This window comes from Phyllobates terribilis, unplaced genomic scaffold, assembly GCF_046119375.1.
Source record: "Phyllobates terribilis strain yellow unplaced genomic scaffold, ASM4611937v1 Scaffold_3__8_contigs__length_932513732, whole genome shotgun sequence".
NCBI classification, from domain to species: Eukaryota; Metazoa; Chordata; class Amphibia; order Anura; family Dendrobatidae; genus Phyllobates; species Phyllobates terribilis.
Window position 1 is genome coordinate 728,457,976 of NW_027362763.1, and position 20,943 is coordinate 728,478,918.

Sequence of the window (20,943 nt, forward strand, 5' to 3'; positions counted from 1 at the left end):
GTCCCCCCAGTCACAGAGGATGAAGAGGCCGCGGATGCACAAGATATGGCAGACGGTGGTTGGCCCGGCCGGATAGGCCGCATTGTAGCACACTGAGCTTCCTACTGCAACTTATGCTTCATGTCCATGTGCCGGTTCATGCATGAAGTACTCAAACTATGTATTTTTTGGCCTCTACTTAGCTTTTGCTGACAAATGTTACAGATAACACGAGTTGGGTCATCTTTATCGATCTGAAAAAATGCCCAGGCTATGCAAGGCTTAGCACCCATGCGACCTGAAGATCCACCACGACTTGTGGTGAGAGGCAGAGTTGTGTTTGAGGATGCAGTTGTTGACGTGCTTCCAGTACTACGTCTCTGTCCAGGAAGGCGCAACCTGACCTCGTCGTCACTAGCATCTTCCTCCACCTCCTCTGCTGACCTCATCTCTTGGCTGACTGTGGGTTGACAGTAAGTGGGATCTCCAACCTCATCATCATCACCCTGTGCGTTATCACACCCATCGTCCTCAGAGCCAACCTGTTCCTGCCCTGACAAAAAACTAAAGTTGTCGCTCCAATCAGGTATTTGAGTCTCATCATCGTCTTCCTCATTGTCTCCACCAACAGGAGTTACAGTTTGGGAATGAGGGTCTACATTATGGTCAGAACCTTCTGCGTCTGGTCCTGGATCCGACTCATAAAGATTCTGGGCATCAGTGCAGATCATTTCCTCGTCTGGATTCACAGAAGCGCTGGAGTCGACCTCTGATTCCCAGGCTATAGTATGAGTAAACAGCTCTGCAGACTCAACCATCTGTTCTACCTCATACTCAGACGGGCAGCTGGAGATTTGGGAGCTGTGAGGAAGCAAGTGCGATTGGGGTGACACCTTTGAGGACTGGAGTATTTGTGATGTTGAAGTTGATGTGGAGGAGAGCCCACTTAAAGGAGCACTTGATATCCGTTGAAGCACCTGCTGTTTTTGTGCCTCATCTGGAATTTGTAGCGATTGGCGTGGCCGTAAGAAAGGGATCTTATCACATTGTCCGCTAAAAGAAGTAGACATTTTAGTTTGGCTGGAAGTTGGTCTTTCTTCTGCAGATGTTACTGTTGCTTTAACACCTACCCCACGGACACAACCTTTTTTCCCCTTCCCAACATGCCTATTCCCCTTTCCACCAGCAGCAGGCCTTTTTCCACTCATTTTGGTGGTTAACTAATTCACAACTCTGGAGTTGTTTGCACAAAAAAACAATGGATGGGAACCAAGCAGAGCTGAGTGGCCAAACTGTGGTATTAGGCCAAAACTATTGGCTGGGTTAGATGCAGAAAAAAATTATATTAAATTTGCAACCTGATGGAGGTCAGTATAGATGGACTAATAGAACAAGTCCCACACACAGCTAGAAGCCCAAATATTTTTTCAGAGGTAGATGCAGAAAAAAAAAAATTCAGTTTGCAACCTGATGGAGGTCAGTATAGATGGACTAATAGAGAAAGTCCCACACACTGCTAGAAGGCCAAATATTTTTTCAGAGCTAGATGCAGACAAAAAATTATTTTGAATTTGCAACCTGATGGAGGTCAGTATAGGTGGACTAATAGAACAAGTCCCACACACTGCTAGAAGGCCAAATATTTTTTCAGAGCTAGATGCAGAAAAAAATTATATTCAGTTTGCAACCTGATGGAGGTCAGTATAGATGGACTAATAGAGAAAGTCCCACACACTGCTAGAAGGCCAAATATTTTTTCAGAGCTAGATGCAGAAAAAAATTATATTCAGTTTGCAACCTGATGGAGGTCAGTATAGATGGACTAATACAACAAGTCCCACACACAGCTAGAAGCCCAATATTTTTTCAGAGCTAGATGCAGAAAAAAATTATATTCAATTTGCAACCTGATGGAGGTCAGTATAGATGGAGTAATAGAACAAGTCCCACACACAGCTAGAAGCCCAAATATTTTTTCAGAGCTAGATGCAGATAAAAATTATTTTTAATTTCCAACCTGATGGAGGTCAGTATAGATGGACTAATAGAGAAAGTCCCACACACTGCTAGAAGGCCAAATATTTTTTCAGAGCCAGATGCAGAAAAAAATTATATTCAGTTTGCAACCTGATGGAGGTCTGTATAGATGGATTAATAGAACAAGTCCCACACACAGCTAGAAGCCCAATATTTTTTCAGAGGTAGATGCAGAAAAAAATATATTCAGTTTGCAACCTGATGGAGGTCAGTATAGATGGACTAATACAACAAGTCCCACACACAGCTAGAAGCCCAATATTTTTTCAGAGCTAGATGCAGAAAAAAATTATATTCAATTTGCAACCTGATGGAGGTCAGTATAGATGGAGTAATAGAACAAGTCCCACACACAGCTAGAAGCCCAAATATTTTTTCAGAGCTAGATGCAGATAAAAATTATTTTTAATTTGCAACCTGATGGAGGTCAGTATAGATGGACTAACAGAGAAAGTCCCACACACTGCTAGAAGGCCAAATATTTTTTCAGAGCTAGATGCAGAAAAAAATTATATTCAGTTTGCAACCTGATGGAGGTCAGTATAGATGGACTAATAGAGAAAGTCCCACACACTGCTAGAAGGCCAAATATTTTTTCAGAGCTAGATGCAGAAAAAAATTATATTCAGTTTGCAACCTGATGGAGGTCAGTATACATGGACTAATACAACAAGTCCCACACACAGCTAGAAGCCCAATATTTTTTCAGAGCTAGATGCAGAAAAAAATTATATTCAATTTGCAACCTGATGGAGGTCAGTATAGATGGAGTAATAGAACAAGTCCCACACACTGCTAGAAGGCCAAATATTTTTTCAGAGCTAGATGAAGAAAAAAATTATATTCAGTTTGCAACCTGATGGAGGTCAGTATAGATGGACTAATAGAGAAAGTCCCACACACTGCTAGAAGGCCAAATATTTTTTCAGAGCTAGATGCAGAAAAAAATTATATTCAGTTTGCAACCTGATGGAGGTCTGTATAGATGGATTAATAGAACTAGTCCCACACACAGCTAGAAGCCCAATATTTTTTCAGAGGTAGATGCAGAAAAAAATATATTCAGTTTGCAACCTGATGGAGGTCAGTATAGATGGACTAATACAACAAGTCCCACACACAGCTAGAAGCCCAATATTTTTTCAGAGCTAGATGCAGAAAAAAATTATATTCAATTTGCAACCTGATGGAGGTCAGTATAGATGGAGTAATAGAACAAGTCCCACACACAGCTAGAAGCCCAAATATATTTTCAGAGCTAGATGCAGATAAAAATTATTTTTAATTTGCAACCTGATGGAGGTCAGTATAGATGGACTAATAGAGAAAGTCCCACACACTGCTAGAAGGCCAAATATTTTTTCAGAGCTAGATGCAGAAAAAAATTATATTCAGTTTGCAACCTGATGGAGGTCAGTATAGATGGACTAATAGAGAAACTCCCACACACTGCTAGAAGGCCAAATATTTTTTCAGAGCTAGATGCAGAAAAAAATTATATTCAGTTTGCAACCTGATGGAGGTCAGTATAGATGGACTAATAGAGAAAGTCCCACACACTGCTAGAAGGCCAAATATTTTTTCAGAGCTAGATGCAGAAAAAAAATATATTCAGTTTGCAACCTGATGGAGGTCTGTATAGATGGATTAATAGAACAAGTCCCACACACAGCTAGAAGCCCAATATTTTTTCAGAGGTAGATGCAGAAAAAAATATATTCAGTTTGCAACCTGATGGAGGTCAGTATAGATGGACTAATACAACAAGTCCCACACACAGCTAGAAGCCCAATATTTTTTCAGAGCTAGTTGCAGAAAAAAATTATATTCAATTTGCAACCTGATGGAGGTCAGTATAGATGGAGTAATAGAACAAGTCCCACACACAGCTAGAAGCCCAAATATTTTTTCAGAGCTAGATGCAGATAAAAATTATTTTTAATTTGCAACCTGATGGAGGTCAGTATAGATGGACTAATAGAGAAAGTCCCACACACTGCTATAAGGCCAAATATTTTTTCAGAGGTAGATGCAGAAAAAAATATATTCAGTTTGCAACCTGATGGAGGTCAGTATAGATGGACTAATACAACAAGTCCCACAAATAGCTAGAAGCCCAATATTTTTTCAGAGCTAGATGCAGAAAAAAATTATATTCAATTTGCAACCTGATGGAGGTCAGTATAGATGGAGTAATAGAACAAGTCCCACACACAGCTAGAAGCCCAAATATTTTTTCAGAGCTAGATGCAGATAAAAATTATTTTTAATTTGCAACCTGATGGAGGTCAGTATAGATGGACTAATAGAGAAAGTCCCACACACTGCTAGAAGGCCAAATATTTTTTCAGAGCTAGATGCAGAAAAAAATTATATTCAGTTTGCAACCTGATGGAGGTCAGTATAGATGGACTAATAGAGAAAGTCCCACACACTGCTAGAAGGCCAAATATTTTTTCAGAGCTAGATGCAGAAAAAAATTATATTCAGTTTGCAACCTGATGGAGGTCAGTATAGATGGACTAATAGAGAAAGTCCCACACACTGCTAGAAGGCCAAATATTTTTTCAGAGCTAGATGCAGAAAAAAATTATATTCAGTTTGCAACCTGATGGAGGTCTGTATAGATGGATTAATAGAACAAGTCCCACACACAGCTAGAAGCCCAATATTTTTTCAGCGCTAGATGCAGAAAAAAATATATTCAGTTTGCAACCTGATGGAGGTCAGTATAGATGGAGTAATAGAACAAGTCCCACACACAGCTAGAAGGCCAAATATTTTTTCAGAGGTAGATGCAGAAAAAAATTATATTCAGTTTGCAACCTGATGGAGGTCTGTATAGATGGATTAATAGAACAAGTCCCACACACAGCTACAAGCCCAATATTTTTTCAGAGGTAGATGCAGAAAAAAATATATTCAGTTTGCAACCTGATGGAGGTCAGTATAGATGGACTAATACAACAAGTCCCACACACAGCTAGAAGCCCAATATTTTTTCAGAGCTAGATGCAGAAAAAAATTATATTTAATTTGCAACCTGATGGAGGTCAGTATAGATGGAGTAATAGAACAAGTCCCACACACAGCTAGAAGCCCAAATATTTTTTCAGAGGTAGATGCAGAAAAAAATTATATTCAGTTTGCAACCTGATGGAGGTCTGTATAGATGGATTAATAGAACAAGTCCCACACACATCTACAAGCCCAATATTTTTTCAGAGGTAGATGCAGAAAAAAATATATTCAGTTTGCAACCTGATGGAGGTCAATATAGATGGACTAATAGAGAAGGTCCCACACACTGCTAGAAGGCCAAACATTTTTTCAGAGCTAGATGCAGAAAAAAATTATATTCAATTTGCAACCTGATGGAGGTCAGTACAGATGGATTAATAGAATGATGCTATGCCCAAAAGATTTTACTTCACTAGGTGCAGTAAAAAAATTGGTATTCTATACACAGGTGGTATATCTTGCAACACAGATAGGCTACTCCACTGACTAACACACTCTGCAATAGGCCAAAAAGGATTAGCTTTGCTAGATTCAGCCAAATGCTGTGAAAAAAACTTTCACAGCACTGGCACAGACCTGCCTGGCAAAAACTGATAGGAACTGATGTAACCTAGTCCTGAAAAGGACTCCAATTACAATTAGTCTTTACTCCCACAACCTATCTATTTAAGAGCACAGACCTGCCTGATAAAAGTCGTAGGAAATGCTGTAACCTAGTCCTTAAAAGGACTGCAATCACAACTATTCCCTACTCCCAAGCTATCTGTAGATTTGTGCGAAAATTGGCTTGAAATTAACAAGGTATAGCGCACACAGCAACAGCGGTGCCGTCTAACACGCAGCTGCAGCAGTGAGAAAATGGTGGCGACGGGGAAAATGGCTTGGTCTTATAGGGCAAGGACATGTGACATACACTGCCAATGACACATGCCCTTGCTTGTGTGAAAAAAAGCACTTCGCTCCGTGTGTGCGCTGCTGATAGGCTGACAGATTCCACCTCCCCACTGTAAATGCGGGAAAGAGAAAAAAAAATGGAGATATTCATTATTTATGCAGAGATCCATCCCCTGCCCCTCCCCCCACCCCGCTGTACACTCAAACTGCGTATTAACATTAATTTTCATCATTACTGAGAAAAAATCCAGTTATGATTTTGGTGCACGAACAGTTATCGAACATAACCTCGAACAGCCGAATTTTTCTCAAATCGTTCGTGTTCGCCGAACGGCTCGAACACCGCCCAAAACAGCTCGAATTTGAGATTGGCGAACAGTTCGAGTAGAACAACGCTCATCTCTACTAATTAGCTGTGTTTTCTAGACACAACCTACATTTCTGGTATTGGACACAGTCCATTGATCCATTTTCTGTTCTCTTATATGTTATTCACAGGACTCAGGACTTCTGACATCGAAGCTGCCGATGACCCTGAGCAGTGCGGATCTCCAGAGATTTTTATTGACAGCGACGGTGATGACTATATAATAACACCAACATCTCCTGTCACTGGTCAGTGTCCAAAACTATGGATTATATCACAATCTATACAGATTATATACATTTACCCTAAACATAATCTAACAATAGACAGGAGCACATTGACCTGATAGCCAACAAGTGATCACCTCCATAGCACTTTGGAATGAAAAGGGGAATTGGCCATTACTATCTGGTGTCTCCTCACTCCCTTTCAATCAAGGACTGCAGATTTTGTTAATCTCTATAAGAATATCATATAGATGTCCTAATGTAAAAATTACCAAAGACAAAAAGATTTTCACTGATCCATGTTTCCTTCCAGATACAGAATCATCTGGATACCTGGAGGGATACCTGGAGAGATCCACCTCAGAGGAGCAGTAAGTTATATAAAGTTATAAAATATGTTATAAACTAAGAAGTGGTGCCCCCTACTGGTGGACATTCTCAGCCATCACAATATCCAGCACTCTCACATCTATTTGACACCCCCCAATCCATGTCAGGGTTTAGTTAACCCCCCCTCTCCTCCCTGTGTAACTCCTGGCACCCAATGAATCCTTCCAGCTCCGCTCACATAGCAATGATATTGGGTTCTTGCATTGGCATTTTTGGGAGATTTATTTCAGTGCTGATTCCTCCACCTGCCCGGACTCATAGCTAATTGCTGGTTGCCCTATTGTATATGTGCCCCTGACCTTCTACCATTGTGGTGGCCTAGTCCTTAAATGGGAAATTCCTTCTAAATTGTAGGGGAAAGGAATGAATAGGTAAATGTTCAGTATGTTCTGAGATATAACCTAAGGCTTCATGTATGATCTTTTGTTCCTTCTAGTCCTATTTGTACTATCCCAGGCTGCTTCATAGAGGAGATGACATCCCCCGAATCTCCATATGTGAAGGACTTCCAGGAGACCAAACACGAGTTGGTGACGCGGCTGTTCAAGCTCTACAACAGCACCGTGTTTGAGAACTTGGTAAAATATTATAATCTTTGAGCTATACATCCTCATCTATATTCTGCTGTCTGTAACTCTTCATGTAAACTTCTATGTGATAAATCATCAATAACCTTTACTATTCCTCCATGTAAATTCAGAGTCATAGAGGTGCGGAGGTAGCAGTCACCCTGGCCCTGGTGCCTAAGGGAGTCTTTAGGACCAATAGTCACAAGTTATACGTCCCATATATAGAAGGGACTGCATTTTCCGCTGTTTGTCATTGAATTACAGATATAATGTATTTTATTTCTTCATTCCCCATCTTTAGTTTCCTGAGTCCAAAATAGAAATCAAGTGGAGTAAAAGACTGAGGAAAACATGTGCTTACTGTGTTAACAAGTTTCAGGATGGAGAACTATACTCCACGAATGAACTGTCTGACAAAGTGTGTGACTCCGCAGGTAAGTTTGATATCACAATCATACGGCAACAACTTGACATTTTGATAGAAGTAAGATGTTGTTAGGGCCAGACCGAAGTTACTGCAACTTTCATAGCTTCCAAACCAGAGAAACACACACATGCATGGCTGTAAGTTCTTAACTGGATAGGATCATTAAAAAACCTCCAGAGACCCCATTTTCCATCCCCCAGTGGTGAACAGTGGATAAAATACACATAAATAGTGACTGCCAGGGGTGTACCTAGAAATTACTGGGATGGTGAATCAGAAAATTCAGCCTGGATGGTGGAGATCCATCAGGCCCTATAGTTGGTGAAATCTCCAGAGCTTCAGGGCAAATGTCTCTTCAGCCTTCCCTATATTATGGCCTAGCAGGTTGGCACGTGTGATGTAAAGTATCTTTATACCTTTTAATAACTGTAGATTTTCTACCTTTAGAGCGCCTTAGAGATGCATTAGCACATGAATTGTGCCATGCCGCCTGTTGGCACTTTGACGGAGTACAGAGCGATTGGCATAATGCACTCTGGGTATGGTACACTAAACAGATCGAATGTGTCCACCCAGAGTTACCACCAGTGACCGTACATCACGCGTATGACATCAACTACACGTACAAGTGTGGCACCCCAGGGGTCTGGTTTCCACAGTAATGTAGTGTTATGTCTGAGAGCAGGTGGGAGGTCCTTTGGTCAGGGATCCTGTGCATGCCACACCTCCTGCCCAGTCTTGGGAGGGGAAGAACTTCCCCTATAAAAACCTAGGGCTGAGGCAGGGTTAGTGAGTAGAGAAGAAGTAGAGACGAGAAACAGTCATAGGAAGAAACAGCAGAAGCTCAGTGGGAGCAATACTACTACGAGTCAGGGGCTGGCAGCTGCAGAGCTCGCCCTGACTGAGAAGCTTTCTTACCGGACCCGGCGTCCGAGGCTGTGGGGACTAACTCTTACCCAGCAGCAGAAGCCGACCGGCAGGGGATTTCAGGTCCTCAGGCCCAGAAACCCGAAGGCACGGTCACACGCGTGGGACCAGCACCGCCATCGTGGAGCGGAAGCCATTAGAAGGCCCCGAGTCACCGGCCATACGGGTGAGCACCACACGGTACACTCAGGGACGTGGGCTACTTATATCCGCTTCTAGCAAGGTAGCCAGAAGAGAACAGTCAGTTTGGGAGGCCTACAACTCCGCCTGGCCAGGGGAGATCCCATCTGCTCAAGGACTGACCAGGCCCCGTTCGCTAGCAAGTACTCCGGGAGGGTCTATCGTTGTTACCAGTAAAGACCCTGAATTACACCGCACCGTCTCTGAGTGGTTCCTGCTACCCCCATCTTCCACGTCGGCTGCCCTGAGGCCATACCCCTCCCGTTGGGGGTTATACTATCACGCTGCACAATTCTACACCGGCCTCAGCGGTCTGCCCTGCAGCGGCAGCTCCATAGCTGCAAATCAACGGGTGGCGTAGTCGACACTCAAATAACATCTATCAAGACTGCCACACACTGAGTTTGACTCCCTGGGCACGGACCGGGTCCCCGCCACTCGGAGACTACAACCCTCATCTGATCCGGTTCCGGGTAAGCCCCGTGCGAGAGACGCTGCGCGACACAGCAGGCCCAGGGGCGCGTCAACTTTGGCGTAGTCGGCAGGATTTCGTGCCCGCAACCACCGGGTACTGCGTGCCTGAAAAAGAGACTTTTAAAACTTACCATCGGTGAAGATTCCCGCCATCCGGCGCCATTTTCAGCCTTCTTCCCGCCATCTGTGAAGATTCCCGCCATCCGGCGCCATCTTCAGCCTTCTTCCCGCCATCCGTGGAGTTTTCCCGCCGTTGGACGCCATCTTGAGGACGCCGCGCGGGAAGAAGAGGGGCGTGGACTCCGAAAAGCCCGCGAGAACTGAAGCCCCGCCTCACGTCCGGACGTTGCGTAAGGTCCTGGAAGGAGCCCAGCAGACGCCGACGTCACAGGAGCGCGACGGAAGGTCCTCAACCCTGACGATCCACTGCGGAGCCGCGGCCTACGGAAGAGGATCATCGCAAGGTAGGCCACGGTCCACTAGGGGGGAGAAGGATGTCGGATACGGAGGAGAGCTTCACCGCTTCAACCCCCGCCAGCGCCACCGCTGTCGCGGTCATGCCTTTCACCATGCCCTATATCCCGGGGGCAGCCTGGCTACCCCAGTACTCAGGGGAGTCACATACCCTGCAGGACTTTAGAGAAAGGCTGGATAGCCTCTTCCAGGTGTACCCCCTCACAGAAGAGCAAAAAGTGAGCATCCTGGTGGCCCAATTAACCGGAGCAGCCCGAAGGGAGGTAAAGTCCTGGCCACCTGGGGGGAGGACTGTCACAGGGATACTAACCCGGCTGAGGGACACCTTTGATACCCGCACCTCAGCCGAGATCAAGCTTAGATTCTACGGGTGCAAACAGCGGGCCCATGAGAGTATAAGGGACTATGCCCTGAACCTACAAGAGGCCCTCAGAGCCGTTAAGCAGACCGACCCTAACGGCGTGGGAGACGAGGACAGGCTGTTGACTGAACAATTTATAGAGGGTTTATATTGCAATGCCCACCGAACCCAGTTGCGGGCAATGGCCCTACAGGACCCTCATCTGGGATTTGCACAGTTCAAGGACAGAGCCATCCGGGTGCTCCGAGAACCGGCACCGGATGGCGTTGTGACCCACAGGCGCCCAGCTATCACTTACCACCAGGAGGCGGCGCCCTTGTCGGCAGGGCCTGTAGGGGCTGATGCGCAGGCTTTGAACAATGACCCGGCTCCAGACCTGCACCATCAGGTCCAAGAGCTAGCTAAAAGCGTTGCTGCGTTAACCCGAACTGTGCAGTCTTTACAGTCTTCCACTCCAGGGAAGATCCAGCTGGCATCCGGACCGGAGAACATCCCGTGGCGTCGACCAAGGAGGACCCCACCGGCCAGAGGAAGACCCAGTGACCGGTACAACGAGGACGGACGACCCATCTGCCACCGCTGCAATCAACCCGGACATATGGCAAGGTACTGTCCTTTAAACTGGCACAACCTGGGGGTAGAGGGCCAACCCCCAGGAAAAAGATCACCAGGCCCATCGAACTGGCGCGACAAATATGTCGGAGGACGTCCAGTCTTGCCTGTGGTACTGGATGGCATCCCTATGAGTGCCCTACTAGACACCGGGTCACAGGTCACCACCATCCCGTACGTGCTCTTCAAGCAGTACTGGAATGACTCGGATATAACCCGCTACCCTGACGACGACTTGAGTATCATCGCCAGCAATGGTCAGCCCGTGCCACAGATCGGATTTAAAGAGGCGACCATTAAAATTGGTAGAGTCGAACTAGCAGCACAGGGACTGATTATTGTAGACATTGACAAACACGAGAGTCACCCAAAGATAACGCTAGGAACTAATGTAATTGAAAATTGTCTTGCAGAGGTGATTTTCCTTTTACAACAGGTTGCCAAGAACGCCAGCTCCGGCGAGCAGCGGGTGCTCCAGAAAGAGATCCGGGCACTGATGCGACGGCAACAGGTGGAACTCTCCGGCGGTGAGATTGGTAGCGTAAGAATGTGTGACTCTTTTCCTATTGCCATGCCCCCAAAAAGTGAAATGATGATTTGGTGCCGGGCAGCTATTGGTCTGAGAGGTAGGGATTACCAGGCAATGGTAGAACCAGTTTACTCGGACAGTAGGCCCACCATTTTGACAGCACGGGGGGTGGTTGATGTACGCCATGGGAGGGTGCCCGTTCGCATAATAAATATCGGGGAGAGGGAAGTGTACCTACCCCGGTATGCCACGCTAGCCAAATTATATACCATTAACCAAAATTCTATACAATCTGTGGAACCCTTGCCTCCATCTCACCCGGAGGAAGGTAACGGCTCTAAGAAAAACATGGAGGACTGGTGTCAGCAACTACATCTGGGTACTGACTCCACTCCCGCACACCAGAAACAAGGAGTCTATCGGGTGGTTCAAGAGTACGAGAGAGTGTTCAGTAAACACCCGTTAGACTTCGAGCGAGTCAAGGGGGTAGAACACCACATCCCCACGGGAGACCATCCTCCTATAAAAGAGAGGTATCGACCCGTACCCCCTGCCCACTACCAACACGCCAAGGGGATGCTTAGAGACATGAAGGAGGCTGGGGTGATCAGGGATAGCTGTAGCCCCTGGGCAGCTCCACTAGTCTTAGTCAGAAAAAAAGACAACACCATGAGGATGTGTGTAGATTACCGGAAAATCAACCGTATCACACACAAGGATGCGTACCCCTTACCAAGGATAGAGGAGTCATTGGCTGCTTTAAGATCTGCTAATTTCTTCTCTACCTTGGATCTCACTAGCGGGTACTGGCAGGTTCCTGTAGCAGAGGCGGACCGGGAGAAGACCGCATTCACCACCCCGATGGGACTTAGCGAGTTCACCTGCATGCCGTTCGGACTCTGCAACGCACCAGGAACCTTCCAACGACTAATGGAGTGTTGTCTGGGCCACAGAAACTTCGAGACGGTCCTGTTGTACCTGGACGATGTCATCGTATATTCCAAGACGTATGAGGACCACCTGAAACACCTGGCGGAAGTGTTGGAAGCTCTGGCGAGTTACGGCCTAAAGGTGAAACCCTCCAAGTGTCACCTCCTGAAACCAAAGGTGCAGTACCTGGGACACGTGGTGAGCGCTGACGGAGTGGCTCCCGACCCTGATAAGATCACCGCAATTAAGGAATGGCCAAGCCCCTCCAGCGTAAAAGAAGTGCGGCAGTTCCTCGGGTTGGTAGGCTACTACCGAAGGTTTATTCCCGGTTTCACCAAAAAGGCAGCACCTATGCAGGACCTCCTGATAGGCCAGTCCCGGAAGGCCAAGAACCAGAAGCCGCCCTTCAAATGGGAGGAGCTGGAAGAAGAGTCCTTCCGCCAGCTGAAGATGGCCCTCACGGGGAACGAAATCCTGGCGTACCCGGATTATAGCCAGCCCTTTATCCTCTACACCGACGCCAGTAACATCGGGCTAGGAGCCGTACTGTCCCAGATCCAGCAGGGGAAGGAACGAGTAATCGCCTACGCCAGCCGAAAACTGCGACCCACCGAAAGGAACCCCGAGAATTACAGCTCATTTAAGCTAGAGTTCCTGGCCGTAGTATGGGCAGTCACCGAGCGCTTTAAGCATTACCTCGCTTCTTCCCGGTTCACCGTGTATACGGATAACAACCCGTTGACACACCTGGACACGGCAAGACTCGGTGCCCTGGAGCAGAGGTGGATGGCCCGTCTGTCCAACTACGAGTTCACAATCAAATACCGGGCCGGACGCTCCAATACCAACGCGGACGCCCTGTCCAGGATGCCCAACCTGCCGGACGAAGGAGAAGATCCGGAGGGACTGGAAGAAGTTGAACTCCCTGCGTTCCACCGTCATGGGACTATCCAGTATTCCCACCGGGTAAGGAGTAAGCAGGCTGCTACGTTGAACCCCTTACCTCACTACAACTGGGCGGAAACGCAAGACGGCGACCCTGCCGTCCGACTGGTGAAGGAGATGCTGACTCGCCCGGAGGCTTGCCTTGAACCAGACGCTCCGGAGGAAGCCAAACAACTATGGGCAGAGAAGAGTCGACTGTTCCTTTACAAGGGGAAGTTGTGCCGCAGAATGGTTAACTCCCGGACGCATGAACTACTCTGGCAAGTAGTGGTGCAACGAAGAGACGCAGCCATGGTGATGGAGGCATACCACGACGGAGCTGGACACTTCGGGTGGAAGAAGCTGGAGTTCCTGCTGCGCGAGCGATTCCACTGGGTAGGCATGAGGGGAACCATTGAGAAGTGGTGCAGAGACTGTGGCCCGTGCAACCTGAGGAGGAAGGACCGTGCCAGCCAGAAGACTCCCCTGCAGTCCATCGTCACCCGGCAACCGTTGGAACTAGTAGCCTTGGATCATGTAAAACTGACCCCAAGCAGAAGTGGCTACGTCTACGCGTTAACCATCGTGGATCATTACTCCCGGTTCTTGGTTGTCGTCCCCATCAAGGACTTAACGGCTCAAACAGCAGCTAGAGCCTTCCAGCAGCACTTCTGCCATCCACACGGGTACCCGGACCAAGTGCTGACGGACCAGGGACCTGCCTTTGAAGCGGAGGTCTTCCAGGAATTCTGCAATCTGTATGGCTGCCGGAAGATAAGGACGACACCCTACCATCCGCAAACTAATGGACTTTGTGAGAAAATGAACCAGGTGGTAATGGATCTTCTAAAAACGTTGCCCCTGGAAGAACGCAGTCTGTGGAATGAGAAGTTGCCCGATCTGGTGGACCTATACAACCACATCCCGGTAGGTTCCACCAACTGTACCCCGGCTTACCTAATGAGGGCAAGACCTGGTAAGTTACCTGTTGACCTGGAAATGGGAGTCCTGACACCCGAGGACACTTCACCAGAAGCAGACTGGGACACAGAGAGGCAGCAGCAGTACCGGAGAGTACAGGAGAGCGTGGAGCGAAGTCTCTGTCAGGCTAGGGAAAGACAAGAGAAAACTTACAACCAGTATGCTCCCGCTGTTCCCCTGGTACCCGGAGAGCAGGTCTTGAAGAGGAAGAGACGGCTCCACAAGTTGGACGACCAGTGGGAGAAGGACCCGTACACCGTACTGCCCTCAAGCCACGAGAACCCGAAGGTTTGTACCATCAGTAAAGACGGAGGGGAAACCACAGCCATTGTATCCCGGGACCACCTGAAGAAGTGTCCCGAACAACTGAGGAACCCTGAAGAGGAACAAGAAGACCATCGACCCGTAGAGGAAAGGGAAGATATGGTTAGTACTGTGCTCGGGGACTTCCCTCGGTCTTGGACTCAAGTCAATGGTGCAGTTGTGGTACCCGTACTCACCTTCCTCCAACCAGCATCCCAAGCACCTACGGAGCAACAGGTAGAGCTGGAAGAACAGCCGGTCCAGGAGGTAGAAGACCCCACACCAGCAGACCAGGAGGATCAACCCTCTGCTTGCAGTGAGCCTGCCATATCCCTAGTAAGCCAAAGAGCCGGTAGACAGCTGCCCAGTTTACCCTTGACAGCTCCTACACCCTGTAGTTCAGGACTAGACAGTCAGCTCCGTAGGTCCACTAGAGCCACTAGGGGCCAGTTACCCGCACGTTGGAGGATTTGAAGTGTATAAATTGTTTTATTTATGTTTACCTGTGTATTGTTGCTTGTGTATAATTTTGTGTTTCTAGTTCTTTGTAGGAGTCCTTGGTGGATTTACCGGGAATCCTTGTACATAGTTGGAGCGTAACCCAGGACGGACTAAAGACTGTTAAGGACTCGGGGCAGGACAAACCCCTACCTGGTTACGTCTCCCTGTTTTGGTGAAATGGACATCTTGCTTTTCTTCAAAGACTGCACCCGGTTACGGACATGCCGTAACCATCTTTATATGTTTTTCTTATTGTATTATTATTGTTTTTACCTTGTTATGTTTTTCTAAAATATGTTTAGTCCCGGAATACTAAATTTCACTAGGGGGGAATGTGGCACCCCAGGGGTCTGGTTTCCACAGTAATGTAGTGTTATGTCTGAGAGCAGGTGGGAGGTCCTTTGGTCAGGGATCCTGTGCATGCCACACCTCCTGCCCAGTCTTGGGAGGGGAAGAACTTCCCCTATAAAAACCTAGGGCTGAGGCAGGGTTAGTGAGTAGAGAAGAAGTAGAGACGAGAAACAGTCATAGGAAGAAACAGCAGAAGCTCAGTGGGAGCAATACTACTACGAGTCAGGGGCTGGCAGCTGCAGAGCTCGCCCTGACTGAGAAGCTTTCTTACCGGACCCGGCGTCCGAGGCTGTGGGGACTAACTCTTACCCAGCAGCAGAAGCCGACCGGCAGGGGATTTCAGGTCCTCAGGCCCAGAAACCCAAAGGCACGGTCACACGTGTGGGACCAGCACCGCCATCGTGGAGCGGAAGCCATTAGAAGGCCCCGAGTCACCGGCCATACGGGTGAGCACCACACGGTACACTCAGGGACGTGGGCTACTTATATCCGCTTCTAGCAAGGTAGCCAGAAGAGTACAGACAGGTTGGGAGGCCTACAACTCCGCCTGGCCAGGGGAGATCCCATCTGCTCAAGGACTGACCAGGCCCCGTTCGCTAGCAAGTACTCCGGGAGGGTCTATCGTTGTTACCAGTAAAGACCCTGAATTACACCGCACCGTCTCTGAGTGGTTCCTGCTACCCCCATCTTCCACGTCGGCTGCCCTGAGGCCATACCCCTCCCGTTGGGGGTTATACTATCACGCTGCACAATTCTACACCGGCCTCAGCGGTCTGCCCTGCAGCGGCAGCTCCATAGCTGCAAATCAACGGGTGGCGTAGTCGACACTCAAATAACATCTATCAAGACTGCCACACACTGAGTTTGACTCCCTGGGCACGGACCGGGTCCCCGCCACTCGGAGACTACAACCCTCATCTGATCCGGTTCCGGGTAAGCCCCGTGCGCGAGACGCTGCGCGACATAGCAGGCCCAGGGGTGCGTCACAAGTACATGTGTGCAGGGTGTGAACACAGGTAAGGAGATATTTTATTTTTATACAATTATAAAGAAACTATATGAATGCAACTAATATCATGATGTCAGGAGATCACTGAAGACTGAAATCTAATTTTCCATGAATAATCCATTCCCTTCCTCTAAGAACTGATATTTCTGCCCTATCTTGTCTGCTAATCCCTGTTTTTTCTGTCTCCTTAGAGTCGGCCGTTTCACTAAGATCAGTGAAGAGAAAGCATTTTGCCGAAAATGTGGAGGCAGTCTTCTCGTTCAAAACACCACCTAAGATGAGGACTGTCCATCTCCTTGAGGTCATACTCCATCCACACCTCAAGGAGACCCATAGTCCAGATATTACACCTGAATTTGGAAAAATCCACCAAAACCTGCAGAAATGTAATCCGGGCTGTACTATCAAACAAAAGCGATTTATTGCTTCCATTATCAAATGTAAGTATATATGTTCTTTAAATTGTATAGTAACAGAATACAGAACATTTATACAATAGTCAGTGTCCAGTACATGTCAAGAAACACATATCCTACAGAAACAATGTTTTATAAACTCACAGCATTAGAAAGGAGATAGCAGATTAAAATTACAGTGTTAGGCTATGTGCACACGATGCAGAAATGCTAAGGATTTTTTCCTGAGCGTTTCTGCATCTCCCTGGCAGAAAAAAACGCATGCGGATTGTACATGCGTTTTCCTGCCAGGGACATGCGGAAATGAAGCGGTCCCACTGACATTTCCGCATACGGATTGACAAGCGCTTCCCAAGCGATTAGCATCACTTGGAAAGTGCTTGAGACAACTAGGTCACACTATATAAATCCATGCAAACAGCATGGATTTATATAGTGTGACCCGAGAGAGTGGTAAAAATAAAAAAATAAAAATATACTTACCCTCCGATGGCCCCCGGTGTCCCGCTCACTCCCGTTCTCCCTTGCCGGCAACAGTGAATTGAAAGACCTGCCGACGTCAGCGGCACGTGACCCGTCACATGACTCTGACGTCAGCGCAGGTCCTTCAACTCACTGCAAAGTGCCGGGAACCAAGCAGGAGCTGTGCGCGGGCCGACAGAAGGTAAGTATACATTTATTTTTTATTTTATTCCTGTTTTTACAGCTTTTTTATGGTACCTGGTTGTGGAGGAGAGTCTCATCTTCTCCACACTCGGGTACCATCCGCACATTAGAACGCGCCAATAACGCAAGTACAAATGCAGTCTTGCGGTATTGGCGCGTTCTAATGCAAGTCAATGGCGGCGAAAATGCCGCGTTTCCGCAAAATTAATGGACATGCTGCGAATTTTTGAGCGCAGCATAAACGCTGCGGAAAAATCCGCCACATGGGCACAGCACATGCGGATTTCCATTGGAGAACATTGCTGCCCTTCTACCATGCGTTTTTACTGCTTTTCCACGGCGTTTCCACAGCTGCAAAAACGCCGCGAACACGCATTAAAAACGCATCGTGTGCACACAGCCGTAGATTCTTACCAGGTTAGGTGGATCCTTCAACCCCAAGGTCCAGGTGGGCACATGGGCCACGGGCGTCGGTGAAGCAGATAGGTTGGGCACGCGGGACACAGACAGCAGAGGGACCCGAAACCGCAGATAGACAAGAGATGTCCAGACAACCGCAAACAGGCAGTCGGAATACTGGAAACCGCAGGCAAGCGGGATGCTGAAAACCTCCGGCAGAATGATAACACAACACATAACATAACCTTAAAGTTATAATGTACTTACTATATAAAATAAGTGTATTACTATATCAACAAGTCATTCCTATTCCCATATTTACAGAACACAGTCATGGATGCTCCTCTGGTAAAGATTTGGCTCAGAAGCCTTCATGCAGTTCCAGAGGCTATAGATATGGGGGAAATGTGCCTTTTCCAGACAGGGAATATTCCTAAGACATATGTGAATGTCTTTATCTCCGGTCTCTGCTCCAGAACTCGGGCACGGCATTCTATTCTTCGGACCAGCTCCATCTATGCTAGCCTGTGCCGTATTACAACAAGGTATCTGATGAGGAACCCACATCAGCTAATACTAGTGATGTTCATGTATATTACATTGCTGTTCTTGTTTAACTTTGTTCCTTCTGAAAGATACCAGACTGCATATCCAGCTCTGTAATTTCTCTGAATAACTGTATCATTGCTGGAAGATACCACATTGCATTATACATCTCAGCTTTTGCTGTGTGTAACCGCATCTCTGCAAGCAAGTTACCAGACTGCTTATAAATCTACTATTCCCATGTGTCCCCACAAATCACTCTGCTTCCTGCTTTTCTTGTCTGTCTGCTATCCTGCATATCCTGCTGTCTTGGTCCTCACTGACCCACATGCCATCCAGCAAGACCCAATCTGCTGCACCATTGCCTCTTATCTGAGCTGCTCTCTCTGGCCTACGACTTAAAGACTCTACTTCACCATGTGAGCCCCTAAAAGAACTACTTAAGTCATGGATTCTAAAAGAGTGGTGTCATCAAGACTGTTGCCACTGGATGTGAAGGACTTATTTGGACTGGTTACACAACCTGCTGTGAGCCAATAGTGGGTCATGTATATTACCTCTCAGCTCATGGATGCACTGCCTTACACTGCAGCTGTTACACAACGGGCTCCTCGAGGTCTGCCACTGTCTCCATCTTGTCTGGAACATTCTTCTTGGGGAACTTCTCCAGATCTGCCTACTCCTGCTCGCTTTGATGGAGATCCTAAGACCTGCTTGGACTTGGTTAACTAATGCACCGTACATTTTGAAATTTGTCTCCAACGATTATTTTTTTTACCGGTTGAGTAATGGCCATAACCATCTACTGAATATTCACTCACTTTAAGGGCAGGTTGTGGACTACAGATTCTGTTCATCTCTATAAGAATATCATGAAGAGGCCAACGAAAAACAAAACATTTTTACTTCTCCATATTTCTATATAGGCACAGAATCATCTGAATTCCTGCAAAGAGCCACTTCAGAGGAACAGTAAATTATATAATGTTGTACATTTTTTAACAAAATGTTTCATAATTAAGGTCAGGACCTGAGCTATGAAATTTCATGGTACGCACCCTCAGCCATTAGCCTAATTCATACTGCACATGTCCTGCACCCTCACATGTTCTGTGCGTTCTGAGACATTATCCCAGGCTTACTATATGATCTTCCATTCTTTGCAGAACTTGTGTAACATCCACGGCTGCTTCCTAAAAGATATTACATCTCCTTACATGATGGATTCCCAGGTGCCAAAACATGAGATGGTAAGTGGTAACACAACTGCTCAAGATGTGCAACCGAACAGTGTTTGTTAAGAAAATAAAATATTGTGATCCCCGGGTTGTACATCCTCATTTATATTCTGCCATCTATAACGCTTCATGTAAACTTTTAAATAAAAAAATCATCAATAACCTCTACTATTTCTCTATGTAAATGCATACTTATAGAGGTGCGGAGGTAGCAGTCACCCCCGGCCCTGGTGCCTAAGGGAGTCTTTAGGACCAGTAGTCACAAGTTATACCTCCTTTTTGTAGTGTCCTAGAAGGAACTGCTTTTTCTGCTGTTTGATGAAACAACAGATTTAATAGATTTTGATTCTTAATTTTTAATCTTTAGGTTCCTGCTTCCATACAAATAATGTGGAGTAAAAGATTGAGGGCAAGATGTGCCCATTTTATCCATATCTGTCAGGATCAAGGTCGATTGAGTGGTCTGAAAAAGTGTGTGACTCCACAGGTAAGTTTCACGTGACAATCATTTGTAAAAATATCACATTTTGATAAAAATAACAGGTTGTTAGGGCCAGATTGAAGTTACTGCCACTTTTATAGCTTCCAAAGGAGAGAAACACTCACATGCATGGCTATATGTTGTTAACCAGATAGGATCATTGAAAATCCTTCAGGGACCCTTTATTCTCTGTTCCAGAGTTGAACAGTGGATACAATACATATAATAAGTTACTGCCAGGGATGTAGCTAGAAATTGCTGGGTCAATAAATCAGGAGAGTCAACCAGGGTGATGGAGTTACTTTACGTCCTATAGTTGGGGAAATCTCCAAAACTCCAGGGCAAAAGTCTCTTGAGCCTTCCCTATAATATGGCCTAGCAGGTTGGCACTTATGATGTAAAGTATCTTTACAACTAATATTAATTGCATATTTTATATCTTTAGAGCGCCTTAGAGACACATTAGTACAATAAATCGCCTGCTGGCGTATTGACGGAGTACAAACTGATGGACATGGTCCATTGTGGATGTCCTGCACTCAAAAGGTCGCCCGTATTCACACTGGGCTTCCACCATTGAGCATGTATCACACAATTGACGAAAACTACATGTACAACTACGTGTGTGAAAACAGGTAAGAAGATATCTTATTTTCATATAATTAGAAAATATATTCATGCAATTTATATTTTGATACCAAGAGATCAGTGAAGACAAGGATGTAATATT